This window comes from Nanorana parkeri, unplaced genomic scaffold (genome assembly GCF_000935625.1).
Source record: "Nanorana parkeri isolate BGI_ZX_2015 unplaced genomic scaffold, ASM93562v1 scaffold2370, whole genome shotgun sequence".
Taxonomy (NCBI): Eukaryota; Metazoa; Chordata; class Amphibia; order Anura; family Dicroglossidae; genus Nanorana; species Nanorana parkeri.
In genome coordinates this window covers 112,759-139,925 of record NW_017308638.1, presented here as the reverse complement: position 1 = coordinate 139,925, position 27,167 = coordinate 112,759, and the positions used below count along the sequence as shown (strand labels likewise).

Here is a 27,167-nt window from a genome sequence, read left to right as displayed (position 1 = left end):
GGGGTCGTGCCCAACCCCATCTAGTAATCTGTCAATTCGTTCCGCAATGTGTCGAACACGAGCCCCCGGTAGGCAGCACACTGTTCGACGCTCACGGTTCCGATGACAGACTACCCTGTCAGTCCGCCTGATGATGGAGTCTCCCACCACCAGGATCTGCCTCTCCTGACCCTCCATCCGGCTCCCCTGCTCGCTCGCTGGAGCAGTCACTCCCCCTCCGGATAGAGGATGCGTCCTGCTCCAGCAGAGTCCCCCCTGAACTAGTATCTCCAACATCATGCAACTTGGCAAACTTATTGGGGTGAGCCAGATTAGGGCTGACATCTCTAGCACTCTTCCCTCTCCCACGCCTTCTAACAGTAACCCAGCTCTCCACCTCGGGATCCTGCTCCTCCAACCCCCACTCCACCACAGCCTGGTGCGTTATGACTGTTATGCTCCTAAGTGTTGCCAGTTTCTTGCTTAGATCCAGAATCTGGGTTTCCAAACAAGCAACTTGCTCACATCTTGCACAAATGTATTCCCCCTCGAACGCATGGTCAAGGAACGCATACATTGCGCACGACATGCACCTGGTTGCATACCCAATCGTGGAAGACATTATTTTATTTCACCCTTCTTATTTATTTATTTACTTTTATATTATTTTTATGTAAATCGAGACTACTTATTTGTAATTTATTTATCTAAGGTTTAGTGGTTCACAAGTGGCACGTTCAATAACTTGTTTGTTAAACTAAATTTAATTTATACCACCGCCCTGGAATAAGTTACCAGCGCCCTGGTTAAACTTCAATTGTTTAACGCCACTTAGCTACCAGGCACTTTGTTTCCAAGCCCTGTGTGAGCAAGCTCAAAATGAGTGGTGCACTAGTTTATAATACACCTGCTCAATGAGAGACACCTGAGCTCAATTAACCCCTCCCCCTAACCAGAGCACTGCAAACCTGAGGGGGAAAAAAAGGGAACAGTTTAAGAACTGACAGAAAAGGAAAAAGTGTTTTTAAATACTAAAAAGGAAGGAAGGAAGCAGAGACAACAAGTATTCCAAAAATCAAGCACTCAATATATCCCAAACAGTTCAAATGCAATTTTTTAACGCCACTTAGCTGCCAGGCACTTTGGTATATGTCTTTTTTAAAAATATTTTTTTTCTATTTTATCTATGGAGACAGTGGGTGTGGTGAATGTGAGTGATATGATGTCGGTTGATTAAGGTGCACACTAGACATGTGCGTTTCGTTCCGAATCGAAATTCGGACGAATTTTCGGAAATTCGTACATTCGGATGTATCCGAATTCCAAATTACAGATATAACGAATGCAAACGAATCCGAATTTCCGTTTTCGAAATTCGGTAGCGGTAGTTCGTTCGAACGTTCGTTTCGTTTTCGTTTCTTATTCGTTTCGTCCGTTGAAGAAAAACATTTTCCCCTCAAATGTCACTTTGCTGCAAACGAATGAACGAAACGAATAAGAAACGAAAACGAAACGAACGTTTGAGCGAACTACCGCTAACGAATTTCGTCCGAATCCGAATTCCGAATCCGAATTGACTTTCACACCCGAATCCCGAAAAACGAAATAACACAAATCAGAATTTAAAACAAAACACATTTTTTGGCAGTGCACATGTCTAGTGCACACTGTTCATGCACTTAAGTTTTTGTTCTTACAGGTGAAACTCGAATAATTAGAATATCGTGCAAAGTTCATTTATTTCACTAATGCAACTTAAAAGGTGAAACTAATATATGAGAGAGACTCATTACATGCAAAGCAAGATAATTCAAGCCGTGATTTGTCATAATTGTGATGATTATGGCTTACAGCTCATGAAAACCCCAAGAACCCCAAATCCACAACCTCAAAAAAGTAGATTATTACATGCAATCAATAAAACAAGGATTGTACATAGAACAATATCGGACCTCTGAAAAGTACAAGCATGCATATGTACTCAGTACTTGGTTTGGGCCCCTTTTGCAGAACTTACTGCAATTACTTTTGCACGATATTCTAATTATTCGAGTTTCACCTGTATACAAAAGGCTACTCCAAAAAGATATGGTCAGTAACAAGTAAGTGCTGTGCTTTGAGCACCCCAAATAATAAAATAAGAAATGAAAACCTCAAAATACCACCTCTGAAATAAAGCCTATTTCTTGAAGGTAAACTTTGTAGGAAAAAAAGTTGCATTTTATCCTAAAATACACCCCTTTCAACATACAAAAAATAACCACAAAATTAAGGAAAACACCAAATAATTCCCCCTAAAACAAAATCACACTTTATTTATGGGAAGCCATAAATGAAAAATAAAATAAAAAGCAGCTCGCCAAAAATAAACAGCTCTACCAGCATAAAATCATAAACCCCTAAAATAATTTAGAACACAATATACTACCACTTAGACCACCCCTCTCATTTTTAGGGAAGCTTTGCAGCAAAAATATTCAAAAGCTTTGCTTTTGATTGGACAGTAGCTACAAGTAGCCACTGATCTAAAAATAACCGCAAAATGCAAAACATTGTAGATCTGTAATAAAAATAAAAACAAAAAACTCCCCTAATATGACAAAAAAAGACACCAAAGGGGTTGAGTGTTTAAATAGTTATCAGAATGAATGTACAGTTCACTACAATTCATCTCTCCCGGTGTAGTTTGTCAGCTTCTCCTATCCTTTCCCTACAAAAGAATCCAATACAGTGGCTGTTCTCTAACCCCTTTTATATTTAGGGGGCTGGCTTATTCTGAGGTCCTTCTAAAGCCAGTCATACACTGTTAGATCTTAGGCAGAATCACAGGATTTGCTATAGTGGGTGGCCTTGCAGGCTCAATACATTTTTGATTAATCATCTTTTGTTGAAGGAGCCATGTAGTGTCCACAGCCAGACAGCTGCAGCTACTATTCATGTATTGGAACAATGATGGGTGGTGACTGCTAGAATACAATAGCCACAGATGTAGATTCATCATCCTCATTGTTTTGCATGGTTGAAGAATTTTTCTAGTTTTTCGTTTAGCCCACAGGAAATAAATCTTTTAGTGTATGGCCAGCTAAAGACTGATGGTCATAGTTCAAAGGCCACTAAGTGCATTAAGGTTTAAAAAAATGTCCTGGGTTAATCTGCACAAAAGTTTTTCGGGACCTAATCGAACCCATGATATTGATGAACCTGAACCTCATTCTATTGGATATGATAGACCTTTACAAAAAAATTATAATATTAATAATATCTGATTTTCAGGTTCCGGTATCTCGATGCTCAGATCCCTGTTTACCTGGAAGCAGAAAGAAGTTTGGATCTTCAGTTCATGAATGCTGCTATGAGTGTGTCCCATGCCCAGAAGGAGAGATAGCCAACATTCCTGGTAGACTTTGTATTGTTTGTTTGTGTTTTGTCTGTTATTCATTACAATAACATGACTTTATATAAATACTTCCGGACTTTACAGTCTATAATAAACAGAAAATCAACCTCTCCGGGGATCTGATTATTGTGACAAGGACACCCCATCCAGACACACAATCTCCTCACGCTATACTTTCTGCTAATCCCTAATACAACGAATCAGCTCAATTCTGCACTTTCCTGAAAACTGACTTGTGCTACAAATGTACTAACAGAGAATAGGAAAAAGTGTGTACATTACCTCATAAGGGTTCAGTTAGCACCACAGAAACCTTTGTGTAAAGTGCTATCTGGGTGGTGGCAGTAGCTGCAGCAAAGGAACGTCATGGCAGTGGGCCATTCTGTCTATAGGTAATTGGGCATCACTCATCATTATTAATGTTGAATTGTCATCACTGGAAGATGTGATTCAGATTGGATGTACATTAGGGGTACTAAGCCCTTATTCCTTCATGTGGAGGGGGGGGGGACAAACTGGGGCACCGCTTATAAAGAGGGCAAAGCAGCTCCTCCTTGGTAAAGCACTTTGTCTCCATGTTAATGAGGAGAAGGGCCTCATCCTCACATCTCTGGAAAGTTATCATTTGGCGGCAATAGCGATTCCACTACTAAATAAATTACTTCTGGCTGCATCAGCTGGAGGATGAGCCAAACCAACACTCATCCCTTACTTTATTATAGACTTCTGAACACAGGGTCAAAGATCAATAGATAATAAAGAACACACTATATTTGCTGCCAACATTTGACATACTGTATATATTTCTTCAAGTGTAAGGTCTGAGGGCAAAAAAATCCAAAACATATAAAGTACATCTCTGCAATACATCTCTGTGTTTTATCCCTTTAAAGACCCTGAAAGTATAGAAAAATACCTGCTGATCTGCCAGAAATGCTCTCAGATCCCGTATCAGTCCTGCCAATGTCTCTATTGCTTATCAAACCGACCCCCTGTCCTATTCTCCACATTATAGATACAATTCATTCTGAAATTCAAACATAAGAACCAGGAGGGCTAATTGAACTTCTTGAGATAACACAGGAGGTGTGAGCACAAAGAAATAATATAATATAAATATAAAGAAAACAACTATTATATGACAATGCATAATGCTATGTGTAATGTTGGAGAATACAGGTTCTCTTGCCAAAAGTCCTTTCACTTCAATATGTTATTGGGACAATGTCCTCAGAATGTGAAGTCCATGTGGATGTCCTTGGAAGGATTTGCTGTGCAGACATTTGGTCTCCTAATATTGTACAGTGGGACAGTTGTTTTAGGGAGGTCTTGTGTGACATCGGTCTTATAAGCTTGTGTCCCTGTGAAGATGCTGGGTAATAGCAATCAAATGCCAAAGGTCGATGGGCCATGATAATCTCTTTTCCTAATCTTCACTGTATTTTATTTAATTGCCGAATTCTATCATGTCTGTGTTATCAATGGTGCAAGCTTTAATCTGTGTCACTTGGTTGTCTGTTTCTCCCCCCTTCCAGGATCGAGACACTCACTCTTATGAGGGAAAGATCATCATTCAGTGTAATGAGGGTTCAGTTATCGGCTTCTACTCTGTCCTGGGATATATGGGGCTTCTGGCAGCTGTGAGTTTCATTATAGCTTTTTTAGCAAGAACATTACCGGACAGTTTTAATGAGGCCAAGTAGATCACCTTCAGCATGCTTGTGTTCTGCAGTGTCTGGATTGCCATGATCCCGGCCTATCTGAGCACCAGAGGGAAATACATGGTGGCTGTGGAGATTTTTGCTATAATGGCCTCAAGTGCTGGACTTCTTGGCTGTATATTTTTTCCAAAATGTTACATCATTCTGCTTAGACCTGACCTCAATACAAAAACAGGTTTGCTTAGAAGTAGAAAATACTAATGTCTTATGTATTTAATGAAGCAACAAACTGCATACAAATAATATTAACATATTTAGGCAAATTATCGCTCTAAAATGTGCTGTTTATGTTGTTTAATCTACATTGTTAAATAAGGTTGTCTTGGTAGTAAGCACAAAAGGGGCGCCTTCCTGGTGCAGATCAATTTTATTTCAGTAGATGAAAGTGAAAAACCGAATGGTACTCACAAAACATGACAATCACACAGCCATGGGATGAGAGCTGACAGGCAGTAAGATGTCCACTAGGCAATGCCAGTGTGTGGTGCCGTTAACACGTTTGCGGGGCACGCCCCCTTCATCAGAACAGCCAAGGTTGTCTTGGTATTAGAAGAAAATGTACAATTTTCCCATAGTTGTATTTTTTACCGATTGAAAAGACATAAAACCACATACATATTTGTAACTGTTGTAAATTTTGCCTGCAGGTGGTCATTTTATGTTACTTTGAGATTTTTGTGTTTTTTTCATATTTGTAATTATTTCATATAGGGATTAGTAGTATCTTTGTATGGCATAAAAATGCACTTAGCTCACTTAATGATCAACTTTTGACATGAACCCCTTACAGTATATGCTACTCTCTCCCTCTCTCTCTCTTTCTCTCTCTCTCTCTCTCTCTCTCTCTCTCTCTCTCTTTAAGAGGGAGATGCTGCCTCTAGATGATCCTGGGAATAATGTGGAAAAATCTTTGGGATGTGGAAAAATCTTTGGGATGTGGGAACTTTAACTCAAAGCCTTTAAAATGTAGGAATGTAATTCATAACCTATAAATGAACTTTTTCAGGTTGTTGTATTTTTTTGTTTTAAAGCACTGTTTAGCTTTTTGATAGATTTGGAAGAGTACCACTTCTATACAACCTACTGTATGTGATTTATTTTGCTGTATAGAGCAGACTTTGCATCCAAATGTAAGGTCCACTTTTTAGGGGCTCCATTTAAAAATGCTGAAAGCAACCCACCGAAAAAACTAATTTGAGGAAAAAACTAGGAAATACCTCTGAACCCAGCTTCCATCCACTTGCAGGAGGTGCAAGTGGTGTCACCATGCCTCCCTGCTGAATCCTGGGAAAACTGTGTACAGATCCAGCTAGAATTTGCTCCTGCACTGTGCTGAAGTGCATTTTTGTTGGATTTTTAGTTTTTGGATTTTCCAGGAAACAGCAGTAAGAGGCAGTGATGGCCCCAGCTCCTCCACAAAGTACATACAAGTCGGGGGCCGAGGTAAGTAATTTTTCAATTACTTTTTATGGCAGGTTTCTTTAGCTCTACATATGTAAGAACACAGCAAATATTGATAATCTTACTCGATACCGAAAAAAATGGTATTGGTGCATCCCTAGTGCCAATGTGCATAAAAACATCCAAAATGTATCCAAAAGTGCTCCAAGTGTTCCTGCATTCCCATTCATTATCATTCTTTGTGCTCTATTTCCTCACATTGAAATAATTCATCTATATCTGACCATTTTATATCTAATGGTCCATCACCCAGATAGCAAGCAATTGAGCTGCAAGTTTGAAAATGACTTGCTAAACTATTGCCAGACTTGGCAAGCTTCACAATTTACTTGCACAATTTCAGCAAGTCTGCATTGCAAATCTCCAGACCGGCAAACTTGCAGAGCTCTTGCTAAGGCCTGCAGGACTTTTGCTGTAGACATGCCAAGCACATTTGCCACAAATTCAAAAAGTGTCAACTAGAACTTGTGCTGCAAGTGTTCTGCAAGTCTACAACTTGCCAGGAATGTGTGCAGCAAGTTAACCAGAATTACAATTTAACCCTGCCATACGTTTGTGGCAAGTTATCCTTGCTATCTGGGCATATCTGGTGAGTTCATTGCGGGGAAATAGAGCACAAAGAAAGGGAACGAAGAGGAATGCAGAGCACTTGGAGCACTTTTGGACACATTTTGTTTGTTTTTATGCACGTTGGAACTTTTTGGACATGCGTTATGAACTATATGGGACACTAATATTATTACTGCATATAATTATTGTTATATGGTGAATAATTTTGGATATTATTTATATTTATTTATAATATGATGTAATAGTTGACGAAATATATAGATACAAGTAATATTATCACCTTATCACAGCTACTGATAGAGAGTTTTGTTAGCAGCATGGACATTATTATGTGTTCAGCCCTGCTTAAAGCCCTCTAAAGCTTAAATTCCTCTAACCCACAACAATCCAATATGGTCAAGTCCGGTCAATATCTTGAATGGGTAATTATTTGACAGTTTCTCTGCACAGTACTTGCAAAAATCAATCTGTCTCTAAAATATTAATATCCTATTCATTGAAATATTCTCTGGAGCACTATGCAGCTCACCACTTCAAGGTATCTTCTATACATGCATTGTCACTGGTGTTGTCACTGTCTACATTAATTGTTATACAGGTGTTGTCACTATGTATGATCTCCCTGTGCAAGCTCCTCAGAATTCTCTCCCATGCGGTTCCCTGTGCCCCCAGATTTCTGGTCTCCTCCAGCCCTGTGGTTGCCTTGCAAGAGTCTGACAGCCACATGCATGTCTTCCAGAGGCATATACGTGATAGGATTTGTAGAATTACCACAGAAGAAAGGACAAATGTTTGTCCACCCCTTCCCTAAAGCATTATGTTGTGATATTTGGGATACTCAGCATCCCCAAGATCTCATTGGAAGATAAAAAGTATTTCTAAACTTTTTTTATAGTTTCTAGTTTTAGGTTTACAGTGGCCTGATCACAGCTAAAGGGCAGATGTTTGGCTGCCCCAGTTGTTTTCTACTAAGGTCACATGCTTTGCATTCATTATAATGAAAAAAACCTTTATATTACCAAGCTAATTACAGTAGGGAAGGGGGAGTCCTCTCTAATATAGCTCTTAAAAACTTGATCCTATATAGTTCTTTTTCTTCCATACACAAACTTCAGTTTCTTGCCTCAAATTCTACTCTATATATTTTTGTTTTTTTTCCCTTCATTCAAAAGTTTCTGTCTGTGCTTGTCTTCTGCTTCTTTTAGACCAGGTTTACACTTGCGCAATCCGTGACCGTGAACCAATAGTGCACGAAACCGCCCCTCAATGGAGTCGTACACCACCGCTGATTGCGCTGGTGGTGCCATTCTTTTCTAATGGTACCCTAGTTGTGCAGGGCAGATTGCACGGTTTCCAGCCCCGATTCCGCCCATGCTTGTCCCATGTGAATGATGTTATTAAGTTAGAGACAGGCAACTGACATTTTGCAGAGGGTGGTCATTCATGACAGTCCACATATAGGTAATAGTGGAGTAACATAATTTGCCACAAATGAAGGCAGAGCAAGCTTTGAGAGCAGTAACATCAGAATGCACCCTGTAATAAATTTTTATTTTTGTAAATAAAAGGTCTATGAACTTAAAAAAAAGTAAAACATTTTATGAATGTAATTAGTAACTGGAAATAGTGATACCGAATTCCATTACATAGACTATTCCCATTAAAAAAAGCAGGGACCAGAATAAGAGAGTGCACAGCACTGCCACAGTTTCTGGAGAACCATGACTTGGACAGGAAAACATTTAACATCTTACACCTGCTGTCCTTTCTAGTTTGTGAAGCTCTCCATTTAGATTTTGTTTCTATCACTTTCTGCCTCAAGAGAAACTGAACAGCAGATTATGAAAAAGAAAACACATTTTTCATTGTCTTCAGACAGTGAAAACTGCATGAAATGTCCTGATGAAGAATGGCCAAATGAGAAGAAGGATCGGTGTGTTCCAAAACTGGTGGAATTTCTCTCCTAAACTGATGATATCATTGCTGTGGTATTTTCAATTGTCTCCATCCTCTTTTGTCTTCTGACTGGTGTAATTTTGGGGATGTTTATACATTACCAGGACACACCCATTGTTAAAGCTAATTACCAGAACCTGAGCTATCTTCTCCTTGCCTCCATCCGGCTGATCTTTCTCTGTGAGTTCTTGTTCCTCGGCCATATGCATATAACCTTTTTTGGTGTCACCTTCTCAAGAGCGGTTTCTTCTCTGCTTGCAAAAAGTCAGGAAATACCTCTGCCATCAAACCTGGGAGTTTCTGGATAACATGGATTAGTGTTAAATTGCCAAATTTAAATCATATTTTTCTCATAATTTTATTTTTTATATATTAAAAAATTTAAAAATTAAATGTACAATATCTTGCTCCTCCTCTTACCTTTGGCACTAGGCAGTTACTTCAAATAGGAGGTGGTGAATCCTCCAAATGCACTGGAAATAGTGGGATGAGAATGATGTGCTGCATATCTGACTCCATGGACATAACAGATTCCTCTATGCATGCTAAACAAAAATTTTCCGACCGGATATGATTTGATTTTCTGATTTAAGGATGCTGGGCAGAAGGCTGCCAATAGGGCCACCCACTGAGCAAATGTTGTCTGTTTCATCAAGAATCGGCCAACACTGGCAAAGTGTATGGCCAGCTTACCTCAGCCTTTGAGTTCCTACAACATACAAGCTCTGACAGTTAAATGGAGCTAGAAACGACAATAAACTCCCAGTTATCCGGCACCCACTGGGATCAGTAGGTGCTGGATAACTGTAGTTTCTGGTTGCTTGAGAGTTAACAGTGACTCACAAGCAACAACACCCCCCACCCCCGGCCCCATTCACCTGCTAGCCAGCTTCCTCAGCCGACAGATGAATGTAAGCAGCTGGGACACTCTCTCAGGTCCACTCTTCTTCTAAGTGGGTGGGTGCAATAGCCCACTGAGCAGTTTCTACAGAAACCCCGCTTACTGAGCAGAGGTGCAGACACTTATAGGAAAAGTTTTCTCTCCGTTCTATTCCTCTGCTCAGCGGGAGCAAATTGAAAAAACCCCTACGACGGAATGGAGATATTCGAATCCCCGCCACCCAAATTACAGTTCTATATTATCTCTATATTATCCCTCCTCTAGCCAGCTTCTAACCTTTTTTTTAACCCTTATCTCTCCTAGTTCCCCTTCCCACCCTTGTCATCTAGGCCTTTGCTTTTTTCTCTTCTTTCCATAGCTCCTGGCCTATCTCTATGCTGTTGCTCTTTGTGTTGTTCTCTTCTATAATACAAAATTGAAAAACCCCTACGATGGAATGGAGATATGGGAATATCCGCCACCCAAATGACAGTTCTATATTTCCAGACCATAGATATTCCCTTTGGCTTTAAAAAAACATAGAACTATAAGTAATCCACGTATCCCACTACAGAATGTATCATATTTCCCTTTGCAAGTTGCTATCCACTTTTCAGATTCCATAATGAGATTAACCCGCTGGACCCAATCTACTCTGGTAGGAACCTTTGGGCTCTTCAAAAATCTCAGAATCAACTTTAGCAACGATACTTACATTTTCTAATCAATCTAGGACAGTAATGTAATGTGATTGGTATTGTTCTTCTCTAGTGCTGCGCAGTCCGTAATGATACAGATAGTGGCTCCATTCTATGCATCATTGCACTGTGATTGCAAGAGACCATAAGAACACCCCTAAGTGGCACCCTGCACTTACAGTATGTCCTCAGCCTTTCAGTTTAAATGACTCTGGGTGCTTTTCAATCCAGAAGATGGAGGACATCTAGAAGCAGAAAGAAACAGTGCTGAAGATGAGGAGACTTTTGCAGCCAGAACTATGTTTTTTTATTTACCATTTATCATTTTTACAAAAACTAGCTTTAGGAGAGCTAAGAGAAGAAACCGGTACTCCGAGGGATCCTCTTCAAATGTAGACTTTATCAATGCGGCATAAAAACAGCATTCAGATACTGGCTTACATTTAGAAAGTTTAAGTGTGTAGAATTGTTAAATGAAGAATAATCATGATAATAATTTTTTTTTAGCAATTGTAAAACCAACTTATAAACAATCACTTTTATGTCTCTTATTTTTAGTTCAGTTTAAGAGAAATCTGAAAGTAGATACAGAATCATGTGTCTGTGTTCTGTACAATGGAAAGTGCGTGTCAATAAAGTGTATAAAATAGAGAGGGGAGAGAGGACACAAACACAATGCCATTGAGATACTGTACAGATGTCACGATACTTTATCATAATGCACATAACACAATATTCTCCTTTATCGGGGTTTCTGTCATCTGTGGATATGAATAAGTTCAAATGTAAAGCTGTAGCTTCTGCATTCAAAGTCCAGCTCTGTTGGCTTGTTGTTTGGATGGCATTTTGCTTACGAAGGACTCAGTGCTCAACACTGGACTGTCAATTCAACCTAGCAAACCCTGGAGAAGAACTTGATATTTATCAAGAAGGTGACTTCATCATTGGAGGAGTCTTCACTGTCTGTACAGGTACTTTCAATATAGGAGAGGATCTTTATGTTATGGAGTAAGTAGCATTTTACACCATTGCACTACTTTACACAGTTTCTTGTTTTTTGTTTGCAAGGGTAATTTATTAAAGCCAACCTGAATTTTTAGTTTAAATCCGCAAACATACATTCTAGGTGCAAAAAAACAAAACACAAGTGTGAAAAGTCTTACAGTTTGTCTTGTTTAGAAAGCAGCCACAGCCCAAGTACAAAAGCCTCTCCCCTGCCAGTGTCCTGTAGAGTAGGACTCCTTTCTGTGTGGAAGAGATGGCCTATCTGCAGAGGTCCAACAGAAGGAATATGAACTTTGCTGATTAAAAAATGATAGATCTAACTTATCCGGATGTGTGTAGGACCTCTGCAGCAGGGACCTCTGATTTCACGAAGAGGGCAACAATCCTTTATTGCAGCTTGTTGGTAGGGGACAGGCTTTTCTGCTTAGGATGTGGCTGCTTTTTGCTTGAACTAGCTATCTGATAGTGACACCAGTGCAAAGTAGTCTGTAAGTCTTTGTGCACATTTTGATTTGATTCAGTATTTTACTGATTAAAACTGAAGATTTACTTGGCTTTTAAAGCAAACCTGTACTGAGAAAATATGGAGACTGTTATTGGTGACCTTTCCCTCCATAAATGCCAGTTGCCTGGTGGCAGTGGGTCCAATTGATTCACTACTTTGAAAGTCACCGGTCCAGGTCAAGTATGGTCTAACTTGCTCGTCTGCATGCTTGTTCAAGACTAAGACTTAAAGTAGACAAGTAGTATTCTTAGGAGATCAGCAATGAAGAATCAATTGATTTAAAAGACGTTGCTCAGATGCTACCATTTTCTAACTATTTGATATTCAGCAATATCAACATGAATGTAACAAACTAGCGCTTTTCAATGTGAACTAGATTTTACGAGACTCCAGCTACACAGCCTGTCAGTTTTGTTTTTTCTTTTCTTTTTTTAGATAGTTCCAGAGCCAAACCAGATCACAATTTCTAGTCTACGTTATACTTTACATTATATTATCATACAGCTGAAGGAAAACTAGAAGGTTTGGGGTCAATTTTGTTTTTACTATTCATATAAAAATTTTATTTTGCAAATAAAAATTTAAGGTAGATGGTCGATGTGATGCCCTCCTTACCATCTTGTATGTCTTATATTGTAAAGCGCTGCACCAACTGTTATATATGCACCAACGGCGCTATATAAATCCTTTATAATAATAATAATAACAACATAAGTAGATGACATTTGGTTTTCTAAAGTACTGTGTTGCACACATTACAGTGCAAAACAGAGCTGGGGGTGAGGTAATCTCACTGAGATAAGTTGACAGGCAGTTCCTCACTAGCTGCATCTCCCCTTTCTTCTCCCACAACAGGGACACATCTGCTGCAACATCTGTGGCATTTAGTGACAAGAAGGGAAGGTATATAATGGGTTTCGAAGGCTTAGAATAATCCATGTCAAGTGAGGAAGAGTGTCATGGAACCTTACTGAGGAGGGTCAAGCAAAGGCTTGAACCTCTGTAGAATATTCCTCTCTTGGCCTCATCCTCCGATTCTTCAAAAACAGTAACCTCGTGGAGACGTTTGTAAAAACATTCGTAGTGAACAGTGGAGGGAGGTACAATTTAAATTAACCCACAGGGCATATTGTGCATTTAATTTTGGTCCCATTAACCCACACACGAACTGGCTGCAATCCTGTCCAAAATGCCAATTCCCGCACCCTAATCTGGATCATCTATTCTGGCAATGCCCTTATATCCAAAGGTTCTGGGAAAATGTATACCAGTACGCATCCCCCCTATCGGACTGTCCGAGAATACTTACCCCATCCTATTTCTTGTTCCATATAGCACATGACCCATCTACCCAATCCATCACTCACCTGTCCCAATGGGAGCACTATTACCTTATGGCTGCCAAAAAGAACATACTTAGATCCTGGCTAGCTGACACCCCCGCATCATCTCATGCTCATCCAGAAACTGGATACTAAACATAACCTTCAACTCACTGGTAAATTATTTAAGACCTGGACAAAGTTCTTACTACAGGAACTGACGAGGCCCCAGCTCAAGGATGTGATGACCATATTCCAACATTCCACATGGTACCTCCTAGCCAAGTCGGATGGGTCATTGGGTCAACTTGATGTCTTATAATGATCTGCTTGAATATTTACAGCTCTGTATAATTCCTCGGGGGGGACCTATGGTTACGCAGTAGCTCCCACCCCTATTAATGGACCAACATCTACTTTCATATCTCCTCCTTTCACGCTCACACCCAGGTGAACTCCCTCCTACTAAGGAATACGCTTTGCATTGTAACCAAATCCATTTAAGTTATGGTATTTATTTGATCTACTCATACTTCATGCCCCCCCTCCCCCCCTCCCTTCTTCTATTATACCCATATCTTTGAACATTAGTCATATACTTACTTGATACAGTATATTGTACATTGAACTGGTTATAGGATTGTTCTTAGTATCTCCATGCTACCAATGTTCTTCCCAGTGACAGTCACAGTTACAGTTTTGTTTTTACTATTATATATTTATAAGATGATAGTGTGTACTAAGCATAAGACAAGAACCCGGCTGGGTCTTTTTATGTATAATCTTATTTGAATACCAACGCACAGCTGTTTGTTATACTTTTGTATACGCTTTTTTGAAACCTAATAAAGAAATACATGCTTAAAAAAAAGAAAAACAGTAACCTCCACCCCTCTTTCCCCCTAAGTACTCCAGAGAATGTGTAACATTATAGGCTAAACACAGCCATACTGTCATCATTTCCAGGTCCTACCACCTCTTCTGGCCTGTTCTGGTGCTCCACCACTGTAAAAGTTCAGGGGAAAAACCCATGGCCATAGGTTGCCTGCGCTTTCACAATGCAGGGAAATGAGAAGCAGTAGCAGTGGCGCAGAGCAGCCACTTTCCTTTCTAATGCGTTCCTTCTCCTCCACTTCTGCTGATCCTGCCTCTGCAGATCACTCATTCTAGCCTGGAGCAGAAGAAAAAGTGGCTCCAAATTATCCCCATGGCCAGCATTTTAATGCCAGCTTTGCCAAATTCCCCCCCTTTAAACACATTTGTAGCCTATGATATACCACAGTGTCAGATACATAGCTGTCATTATTTTGCACAGAAGGCAATCATTGCACTACACCGGCAAAGTGGATTGCCATTAGGCAGTATAAGGCAGGAGACGGGTTACAAGAAAGAGCTTGGAATCAGTGGTAACACTACCAGGGTCGCATTGGCGACCCTGTGGCGTTCCACCACTGTCCTAAAATCATGTGTTTGTATTGTTTTAGAGAAACTGACACTAAAAAAAAAGTATTGTAATTGGTATCAGCAAGTACTTGAAGAAGAGTATCGGTACTCGTACTTTGTCTGTCTTTGTGCATCCCTACATGATACACATCAGCAACATTAAGATGTAAACCCCCACCCCAATTAACCATAGATACACAGCATTTTGCTTCTTAAAGGACATTCAGTAAGGCTTTGAAGCTACGTTGAAAGCCCAGTACCTATAAACCCTACAGTAATCCCTATGCCCTTTATTAGACACGCTCCCTATGCTTTCCATATCACAGCCAAGCACATTGTTAATATGGCTGCTGGGAACCGAACCTTCAACGCTGTATTGGCCATTCTAAGCCATCTGACCAAAGTTCAAAGGCCAGAAAGTGCACTACTGGTGGTTGGAGCTATGGCGGCAAGAGCTCACATCAGTTCAAAAGGCTGGTGAACCCCAAATGAGCTGGGTTCACCTATAACTCATGCTTGACCTGAAGGTCACCCCAAATTATAGGGAGATCCTGTGAGGCAAAGTTCACACTGTACTAATGCACATATATGAAATAGATACACAAAGCAGACCAAAATAAAAGCAATAATAGACATGGCTCTTGTATAGACAATATTTGGTTCTCCCGGAGTTTAGCTTTACCTTTTACCCTAAAATATAAATATTTTTGTTTTTACAGAAGCGATCTGAGAACACAAATAAATGTTTTGGTTTTTCGTTTTGCCATACACAACATTAACCGGAATCATGACATTTTACCCAATATTACTCTGGGATTTCATGTGACAGATTCATGTTCACATCCTAGTTTGGCTGTAAGGAATGTTCTGCACATTCTATCTGGGCCACAGAAGACAGTTCCTAATTACTCATGTTCTGGAAATGCCAAACTGGTGGGCTTTATTGGAGACCATTATTCAGAGACAACAATTCCTATGGCAAAACTACTCAGAATCTATGGATACACACAGGTAGGTCAGAAGTCTTTCCTGTTTGCCACCATTGTCTATAATGACTGTTTCATTCACTTGCTCCGCTGTGTATACCTTTTTAGGTGACTTCCTCCTCTTTTTTGTTGTTTCCCCATTTGCCTTCGGTTGATTTTTGTTCTATTTTTTTGTGTTTCTTCTGAAGTTTGTAGTTACCGGGTTTTTGCTCATTTTTTTGTGCCTCTCCTCCAAAAGAACCCCTGGAGAAGACTGAGCTGTCCGAGCTCCTAGGAATTGCAATATATCTTGCTTCACCTGTCCTAATAACTCCAATTATAAATCAGATCCAGAATAAACCTTTTTTAGTTCACTTCAGAATAGTTTTTGGTGTTTTCCTAGATTTGCCAGAACATCTGCCCCACTCATAAACTATACCTTCATTACACCTTCATCTGTTAATTGTATAGGTATTTAATGTTTGGTTTCCATAATCGTTGTTTCTACATGCTCCATCTCTTTACTGAGTATATCGAAGGATTCTTTGTAATCAGGTAAATAACTATACTGCAACAAAGTTGCTTTTAATTCTGTGTTCTATGGTTGTATACTAAGGAACTGTTTTACTTCTTGTACCACAATCAAATTCATTAAATCCATATATTATTTTGTAAGAATCATATTCCAGTCTGACACAAAAGCTTCAGAGAAAACAGTAAATGGGATTTTCTTAATCCTCAGTCCCCTGGGTATCATAGATTCAGTAATGTATTGTGCCAAGGGTGTCTTAAAGAAATATTCCCTCAGCCTCCAATACTGGCTTTCAAGCAACCACTGAACCTGAGAAGAAAATAGGTACGCAGTAAGCTGACCCCACAACAGGCACTTACACAGAATGGCACAGTACATTGCAATAAACCCCGCTGCAAACCTTAAAAAGAGCCACTACCAATAAAACCCTATTGCATTAAATACCCTCTGAAGCTGTGATTCAACCCATAAAATACAACCACCCCGTTACACATGATGACTTTCCCATTAGATGGAGGTTGGATCCCAGATTCAGCTATTTTGCAAATAAAACACAAAATGGAAGGGCACACATAAAATTTAAACTGCATACCTGTTGAACCTCTACCTCAAAGGGGACAAGAAGGAACCACTTGTGCTCACTGAGGATCCATCTGCCTTAAGTCTTAACATCAAACATTAATTATCAGGCACACAGGTCTGAGCACCAAGATTTATTTCCATAACAATGTAGAGGCAGTTCACAAACACATAACACTGACATATGTGGAATACTTGCCCTCCAACTGCTGTGGTTCCTCACACTGGCTCATACCTCACTACAGGATGTATGAGCTGGTGGTAAAATCCACAGAGGCAGTGAGTGGAGCAAAAATATGACTCACCCAGTGGTCAAATACTTGCATATTTCACCCAAAATTCACACAACTTTCACTTACTATTCACATATTTTTTCCTCAAGTTTCATAGTTTAGTTTCCTTACATGTTTAAGATGCTGATAGTCCCAACCAAAAAATATCAGCACTATAACCCCATCATTCATTCATTCTTGCATTCATTTAAAAACTCCAAATGACTGCTTAGGTCTCCAAGGTTCCCAGCGATGTTTGAGATTCCTGCTAAATGGATTGAAGTCTGTGATATCATACAACAATAAATACACCCATATTATTTCATTTACAATAAAGTAATTAAGGAAAGCAGTTGAAGTTGGGGAACTAAGCATTTTTAAACAATTTTCATGAACAACCTGTAAGTAAAAATTAGATTTAGTGAACTCAATTGTAACTGAACATTAAAGATGGAAAAACAGAGGAGAAAAAAAAAGAGAAATTAATTCTAGTAAGTGTGCCAAAACAGTTCTTCATAGATCATCCACCATGTGTTTACTACGCTCATCTCCTGTCTTGCGTAGATGCAGTGGCGGAACTACCGCAGATGCAGGCCAGTGTTACAAGTACTCCTAAAAACGAGATGACTCGGGGATCTTTACACACACACACACAAACACACACAATAGGTTGGACTTGATGGACATGTGTCTTTATTCAACCTCAAATACTAAGTAACCTTTAACAGCGTTTTAAACTTACCCCGTCTTCGCCGCGCGCTCCTGTCCAAAAAACGAAACTGCTCCGGCGGCCACAAAGCATCTTGAGATATACAGAAATGCTATTGTTATATAAAGTATTGCTGGGATGTGTAGTCCTCTATAGACAATGCCATTCTGCATTGCTGTAAATATTAGGGCTGCACCATATAGCGGCCGCCAAAACATATTGGCAGAAAATGGCACTTTTGGCATAATGCCGAAAGTGCAATTTTTCTGCTGATACAGCGGTGCATCCATGCTTTCTTTTCTCCCTGCTGGGTGCTGCTCTGTGTCCCAGCGGGGAGGAGAGAAAGTGACAGCCGGCCGAGCGCTGCGGAATGAGAGCGCTGTGTTTGTGGGGGTTTTTTTTTGGGGGGGGCCCAAAAAAAATCTTGCACCCGGGTCCTTTGTTCCTTAGGTCCGCCACTGCTTAGATAACTGCTTGTTGCTTACCCAGGATGCCTGACCACTCTCTGCTTACTGCCTTGTGCCTAGCCTTCCTGTCCTCCTCCATCCCTTTGGCAGGGTGATCCTCAGGACTGTGACCTGGTGTGAGCAAGCAGCAAAAAGCCACCTCCACCATCAGGAGCTCTGGTGGGCACATATGTGAAACATCTGTCATTTTGTGGAAGGATAATGTGCCATTGGTCCACTCCATTTTGGATGTATATGTGGCCCCAATGCCATTTTTGATTGCCATAACTACGGAACTATAGTGCCTTCTTCTAGAAGTCTATCCTCAATATTTTATCTTTTTCTTTACTGGTACATCTTCTTTAAAATGATTGTTCACTATTTAACTACTATGCCCATCTAACCTATTCAATTTTTTGCATTATTATTTTGAACATGAATCAGCATATCTGGCATAAAACTAAGGGGGAACTAAAACTCAATTTTACTGTCTCTATTTTTTTTTACAATAAGTATAGGATTTTAGGAATATTGCCTTGAACCATTGAAAACAATGACTGTCTGTTTGTTTTGCAGATCAGTTATGGAGCTACAGACTACTCTCTAACTAATAGACATCTTTATCCGCATGTTTTCCGGACAGTTCAGAATGACCATGTTCATTATTTGGCTATAATTAAGCTGCTAAAACATTTTGGTTGGACGTGGGTTGGGATATTTGCATCAAATGATGAAGCTGGAGAGCAAGAAACAGAAATATTAACCAAGTACATGAGTAGTAATGGGATTTGTCTTGCTTTCAAAATATTAATAGGAGTGTATTTGCCTGGGTTTGGCATCAATGAACAAAACACCATACTAAAAGTCATTGCATCTACAAAACAACCCATGCCTAAAGTTATTGTAGTCTGTGGATCTTATGTCAATATTACGTTTTTAACCACTACGCTAACTCTTTTTGTCTTCGATAAAACATTTATTTTCCCAGCTCTTTGGGCTACCGGCACTTCATTAAATGGACCAATCATTGAACTGAATGGAAGTGTGTCATTGGAACTTCACCCTTTATTCTTTCCAGATAGAGAAAAAAAATTTGACGGTCTTAACAAGATGAAAAGTACAAATAATTCAACATTTTTCCAACAGTTTTTAACAATTGCAAAGGGCTTGTCTGAAAACTGGGGAGATAAGACAATTCCACTTACAGAGCATGTTGAAGGTGGAACTTTTCAAGACATGTATCCAAATATAGACAGATATGTGAATCAAGGTGTCGCTCCAAGAGTTTATTATGCAGTAGAAGCCTTAGCTACAGCCCTTCACAATATAATTCTATCCCTTAAAGGAAAATCTTATGATAAGCAATGGAATTTCTATAAACATCAGGTACACATCATGAGATTTTGAAAAATGTACGCTGTAACACCTAACCATTCCAAAAATTGTTTAGGCTAAAAGGAATTCTTATACTGTAAATGTACCCACATTGTCAAAATAAAAAATGTGCATTTATTAATATTTTGCATTGAAGCCTGCAACACATTGATTGCAATTGCAATGCACAGGCTCCTGCAGACTATTCCTCCATCTCCAGGTCATATGGAGGTCTGGCACCTTAGTTATGGGGAGGAAGTATTCAAAGGGGGAGTAGTGTCTGCACATTTGTGTGCCATTGAGGTCTATGAGTCCTTCCGCTACAGGGACAGATGGGTCTGTAGTCTTCCATTCATAGAACCAGCTGTGCCAAATTAAAAATATACAAGATGCTGTTGGGGGGAGAACACTATGGTTCAGATAAAGGACAGGTTTAAAGGAGAGCTATGGGGTAAGTGTTTTTCCCATAGTTCGCTTTAGGGTCACCCAAAGCTGTTGCACGCAATATACTGACAGCACCGCAGCCGGGACAGATCCTGATAATACTGTTGAGATCCACCCAGCTTCATGAGTGATGACAGCTGGCTCTGACTATCTAGAGGCAGAGCCAGCGGTGCCCATCCCCTCCCCCATTTGTTCATCCACTCAGCGCTGGAGGATCGGAGAGGGGGGAATTCCTGAGGTGAGCGGTGACTGACAGTCACTGCTCACTGCAGGAAGACGATCAGGAAGTGAGCGGATCGGCTGCATGTTTCTGCTCACTTCCCGATCAATAGAGCCGACCTGTGACAGCTTCTTTGTCATAGGTCGGCTCTAACTATGAGGATGAGTGAAAAACACTCACCTCATAGTTCTCCTTTAAGGGAGAGGGGCTTACCTAAAGATGAGCATTACAATGACAGGAGCAAGAGAGTGAGGACCTTTTTTAAGTTTCTCCTGTACATTTTAAATGTTACAGATAGTCGGGTTATAAAGGTCACATGTAGCTTTAAATTTGGCTGTGTGTAATAACAGAAAAAAAGACTAGAATTCATTCATGTCTGCGTGTCCTTTCAAAATTGGAATCCCAAGAAAAGATGTGCAAACAATGTAAAATCATCTCCACCCGTAGTTTTGGGGAGTGAACTAAAGATTTTGCTCCATGAGGTTAGCATTCACCCTGTGAATCATAATAGTGGACTGGTTGATGGTGATTCAAGGGTAAGTAGGCTTCCTGCCCCCTGGGTAACCATCATCTACTCAACAGAATCCAATGAGGATTCCAGTTTTCGGGCTGGTGCAGATTATGGGGAAATAACCTCCACCCTCTATGCTTGGGCCATTAGCCTAAAAAAGGAAGTGGTCCATATTAGGGCAGTGATGTCACACAGGGAGTAACCCCTGTTTGGAGGACCAGCTACAAACCATGCAGAATTAGAATGAACTGGTACGTAGTCAATTAGACCACTTTACTTATTCAAATTCTGGAAATTCTCTGAGAAGTCATTATTGAGCAAATCTGAATTGTATCCCTACATATCCCTACATCCCCAAACAACACAATATTTTTTTGACTTATACTGTAGTCTATTAAGGGATGTTGGTGTGATTATAATGCACATGTAGATTTGTTTTAGTTGGTTGTTTGAACCAAAGTCACTGCTTCTTACTAATTTCAAAATGAAATGCAACCAAGCCTGTATATTTTTCTCAACATAAGATTGATGAAACATATTTATTTCTATATTTATTCTTAAGCTGTATCATCAACTAAAGGAAATTAACTACTCATTTGATACCAATGAGCCAGTGCCGTTCTTTGATGAATATGGAGAATTTGTTTATCATTACAAAATAACAAATTGGGTAACTGAAGATGGTGTTGCAATGAATTATAGAGACGTGGGACATTTTACACCATGGGCTCCAGAGGATCAGCAGCTTCAAATCAACACACAAGCCATAGCATGGAAGTTTACCAATGAGGTGGGACCAAAATGTAAACTAGAAATCATAATCAAGATAAAGCATGATTATTAGAGTGAGGACTCAAGAGCAGAATGTAGAAGGCCAAAGTATCTTCTCTGCATAAATAACCCCCCACTGCCCATATTAGATAACACTCAGAACCCTGCACTTTAGTTTATGCATAGACATCAATTGGCTGAGGATATCTTTGCCAAACAAATCTCATCTCTCCTTAACACATCTCTCCCCTCCTTTCCAGCTGTATTTTATGCATTATTTTTTTGTATATAACGTTTTCCTTAGTCTAGTTACATAATGTGCTGTGTCCTTGTTAGGGCAACACCCCCTGGTGGTAATGCAGGCTCATCGGAGGTGCAGGGTCTATGCACCAGATAATTTTTACCAGAGTTCCTAATGGTGGAGATCACTTTTGCTGCATGCTGGTACCAGGTTGTGGTCCTCAGGTTCGCCCTGCCAAGGAATAGGCAGGGGACTAGGAGTCTACAACATAGAGTTGGTTCACCAGGGAGACACTAGAGAATGGTCGGGTCAGGGCAAGGCAGCAGAATGGACAGAATGGCTCTCCACTGCAGTCCTGTATTATACAGTGGAGAGTTGCGGCTTTAGTCACAGAGCCAATCAGTTCTTCTTTGTGTCCTGTGAAATCCATTAACCCCTTCACCTCTGCCTCCCTCTGTATACTTTTATTGTATTTTATGTACTATTACCAAGCTCCATGTGTTAACTAGCTCAATACTGGCATGTTTCTTCATTTCCAAAAAATTGCAGCTAAAAATTCAATCACCTTGCCATGTCTACTTTTCAAAAAGGGATCATTTTTGTTTTCTATTTATTGTCCCGGCATTTTTATTTGCTATAATTTATGAACAAAAGTAAGAGAAGCATGCCTTTTGCATTTTTTGGTCTTTTTTACTTTATATAGTAAATAATAAAAAAATGGTTATTAAATCCCACTAAAAAGAAGCTCTATTTGTCCCCCAAAATTATATAAAATGAATTTAGTTACAACATTGCGTAACAGAGGAGTTGTCAGCCAAACTTGCACAGTGCTGAAAACGCAAAAATGGCTCAGTAATGAAGGGGGTGTAACATGCCAGTACTGAAGTGGTTAAGGATGGTAAGAGCAGTGTTGATGTGATGGTGTCAGCAGTAATCTCTACATGATCACAATGGCAGTGCAGGGCACCATACTAATACTCCCACAAGGGGTGGATCCTTAGCACCCTGTACTCACAGGATGTTCTCAGTTTTCAGCAAAAATTATATTTTTTACTACAGGTTAAAACAAATAGTTATAACTTTGCATGTCTTTCCACGTCCAATTTTCAGGTTCCAATATCTCGATGCTCAGCACCATGTTTGCCTGGTACCCGAAAAAAGTTTGGTTCCTCTATTCATCAATGCTGCTATGAGTGTGTCACATGTCCAGAAGGAGAAATATCCAACACAACTGGTAAAGTTTATATCTGCTGTTGAGTTAGGAATTCATAATGACTAAGGATATATATGTTCCTGAAGTTGATGCGTTGGAAGCAGAAAGAAATGGACAAGCATAAGGATTTGAGCGATTTTGACAAGAACCAGATTGTAATGGCTAGATGACTGGGTCAGAGCAGCTGCAAAACTTCAGCCCTTGTGGAATATTTCAAGTCTGCAGGGCTCAGGACCTACCAATAGTGGTCCAAGGAAGGAAAACAGGTGAACCAGTGACAGGGTCCCGGGTGGCCAAGGCTCATTAAAGTATGTAGGGAGTGAAGGAGGCCCCACCTCACAATGTACAGGACTTAAAGGATCTGCTACTGACCGATTGGTGCCATATACCACAGCTTACCTTCAGGGGTCTAATGGAGGCCATGCCATGACAGGTCAGGGCAGTTTTGGCAGCAAAACAGGATCTACTCAATTTTAGGTAAGTGATCAGAATGTAATGGCTGATCTGTGTAAGGGCAGCTAATTGCTGGCATGATATATGAGATTTAAAGGATTTAGAAATAGCACAAATTGTAGTCATGTGCCATCTAGCATATATAAATTGCTTCTGGATATGGTTGTGCTAAAGTAAAGAATGGATTACTATATATTTTTTGTGTTACATTTGTAAGTTTACTCTTGTTTTGTGCTTATCTATTAGATACAACTATATCAAATATATCTTCATCATATTTGAATTACATGTACATGTACTACTGTAGTTCCCCAAACTTAGTACCAGTAACCAACCGCAGCCCTGTAAGGGTGAAAAGGGACGTAAAAATGTCCATGTGCCCATGGTGGCAACAACTTGCCTGAAAAGATGATGGTACCAGTAATGTAACTCTTTTGCAGCGCAGCATATTTATTCTCATTTTTTATACCTACTTTCTGCCTACCTGTATCCTGTTAACCTCAGTCAACCTGTGTGTGTTGTAATGTAGTCACAGCTCCAAGCATGCTCTCATGATGGGCTACAATCTCAATACAAATTAGTAAACTAACCCCGAGACTGCCATTTTACAGAAGAGAGTGTTCGAGGGAATGTAGCCACCAATATTTTTTTTTTGGTACTCGCCGATACTGAATACTGGAAGTCCCATTAAGGAAGCTGGGCTTCGTGTAATGGCTCGCCGCCCGGCTTCCTCATTAGCCGGGAAACCGTCTCCATGCTTCCTTGTCACCGTGTGACGAGGAAGCATGGAGCCAACTTTCTGGCCAATCAGGAAGTCGGGGGAGCGTGGGTAATGACTCACCACCCGGCTTCCTGATTGGCCAGCTTCTCGACCAATCAAGCAGCCGGGTGGTGAGTCATTACATGCCGGCTGACATCATGGTTGGTCAGGAAGCCAGCTCCATGTTCCCTCATCACCGAGTGATGTGGGAGCATGGAGCCAGCTTTCCAGCCAATCAGGAAGCTGAGGGACGAGCCATTTCCCACCCCCCGGCTGCGTGATTGGCCGGGAAGCCAGCTCCATGCTCCCCGGTGATAAGGGAACATGAAGCTGGCTTCCCAACCAATTAGGAAGTTGGGTGGCATGTAATGATTCGCTGCTCGGTAGCTGGTATCGGGATAAGTATCTGAGCATTTAGTACGAGTACTCGCCCAAATACTCAGTATCGGCACTGATACTAATATCGGTCTCCGTGCATTCTTACTTATTAGTATTTGTGGAGCAACAATCTGCCACCAATTATATAGGCAAAGCAAGCCTCTAAAGTAGAGTATCAAGAGTGTGCCCTGTAATGCATGTTTATTTTTACAATAAAGGTTTGTGAACTTTCGAAGATGTGTAAGAAATGTAATTCATAAAACAGCAAGGAGAGAATCAGAAATAACTTTTGGAGCTTTCCTTTATTGTAAATTACAGGGATAAAAACGTATTGAGTACATCTCTTGAATATGTGCACATATTCTGATGTTCTGTCTCTTCAATGATGTTGCAAGTACAGAAATACTGTATACTGTACCTGATGATCTGGGCAGTAATTATCTCTATGTACATGTATGGGATGTTTAAAAAGATTTTAGAAAAGAAAGAAAATATTTCTTGTTGTCTTCAGACAGTGAAAACTGCATGAAATGTTCTGATGAAGAATGGCCAAATGAGAAGAAGGATCGGTGTGTTCCAAAATTGGTGGAGTTTCTCTCCTACACTGATGATACGATTGTTGCAGTATTTTCAGCTGTCTCCATCCTCTGTTGTCTTCTGACTGGTGTAATATTGGGGATGTTTATACATTACCAGGACACACCCATTGTTAAAGCTAATAACCGGAACCTGAGCTATCTTCTCCTGGCCTCCATCATGCTGAGCTTCCCCTGTGTCTTCTTGTTCCTCGGTCATCCAGTAGATGTAACCTGCATGCTGCGTGTAACCTCTTTTGCAGTCATCTTCTCAGTAGCTGTCTCTTCTCTACTTGCCAAAAGCCTTATGGTTTTCACCGCTTTTAAAGCCACCAAACCTGGGAGTTCCTGGAGGAAATGGATGGGATCCAAGTTACCCAATTCTATATTGTTAGTATGTTTCCTGGTTCAAGTAATTATTTGTATAACTTGGTTGTCTACTTCTGCCCCCTTCCAGGATCGAGACACTCACTCTTATCAGGGAAAGATCATCATTCAGTGTAATGAAGGTTCAATTATCGGTTTCTACTCTGTCCTGGGATATATGGGGCTTCTGGCAGCTGTAAGCTTCATTACAGCTTTTTTAGCCAGGACATTACCGGACAGTTTTAATGAGGCCAAGTACATCACCTTCAGCATGCTGGTGTTCTGCAGTGTCTGGATTGCCATGATTCCGGCCTATCTGAGCAGTAAAGGGAAAGACACGGTGGCTGTGGAGATTTTTGCTATAATGGCCTCAAGTGCTGGACTTCTTGGCTGTATATTTTTTCCAAAATGTTATATAATTCTGCTTAGACCTGACCTGAATACAAAAACAAGTTTACTTGGAAGTAAAAAAAAGTAACTTCTTGTTTATTTAATATGGCCAGAAACTGCATAATAATATTATTATCATCTTTAGAGAAAATTAACACTACAAAATTTACTGTAGTTTGTTTAATCTACATTATTAAATAAGGTTGTCTTGATATATAAAGAAAATGTAACATGTTGCCATAGTTATAATTTTTTTTCTAATTGAGAAGACAAAAACAAAAATAAACAAAAAGACAAATAACAAAAATACATTTTAGTAATGGTAAATATTGCCTGTTTTTTTGTGGCTGTTTAATATTTTTGTGAATATTTCATGTAGGGATTTGTAGACTCTGCCTTTGTATGACTTAACATGCATTTAGCACCCTTAACCTCCCTGGCGGTATTCCCGAGTCTGGCTCGGAGTGAATTTTCAATGCTAGGAGCGGTAACCCCGAGCCAGACTCGGGGTTGCAGAGAAAAGTGACACTTACCTTGTCCCTGCGAGCCCGCGGTGTCCTCTGCTGTACGCGGCCCGAAAATGAAACTAAAAGTCAGATGCCGGCATCTGACTTTTAGTTTCGTTTTCGGGCGTCACAGCCGGCGGGATGCTGAGCACGTGCACTCAACTTCTTTGGTCGACCATGGCGAGGCCTGCTCTGAGTGGAACCTGTCCTGTTAAACCGCTGTATGGTCTTGGCCACCATGCTGCAGCTCACTTTCAGGGTCTTGACAATTTTCTTATAGCCTCGGCTATCTTTATGTAGAGCAACAATTCTCTTTTTCAGATCTGCATAGAGTTCTTTGCCATGAGGTGCATTGTTGTACTTCCAGTGACCAGTATGAGAGAGTGAGAGTGATAACACCAAATGTACCACACCTGCTCCCCATTCACATCCGAGACCTTGTAACACTAATGAGTCAGATGACACCGGGGAGGGGAAATGGCTAATTGGGCCCAATTTGGACATTTTCACTTAGGGGTGTACTCA

At 40.3% G+C, this 27,167-nt stretch overlaps 1 pseudogene; it reads left to right on the top strand.

The window, feature by feature from the left end:
- LOC108801522 overlaps positions 1 to 26,260 on the top strand; it is a 39,282-nt pseudogene extending 13,022 nt beyond the window's left edge.
- Positions 26,261 to 27,167: the final 907 nt, after the last annotated feature.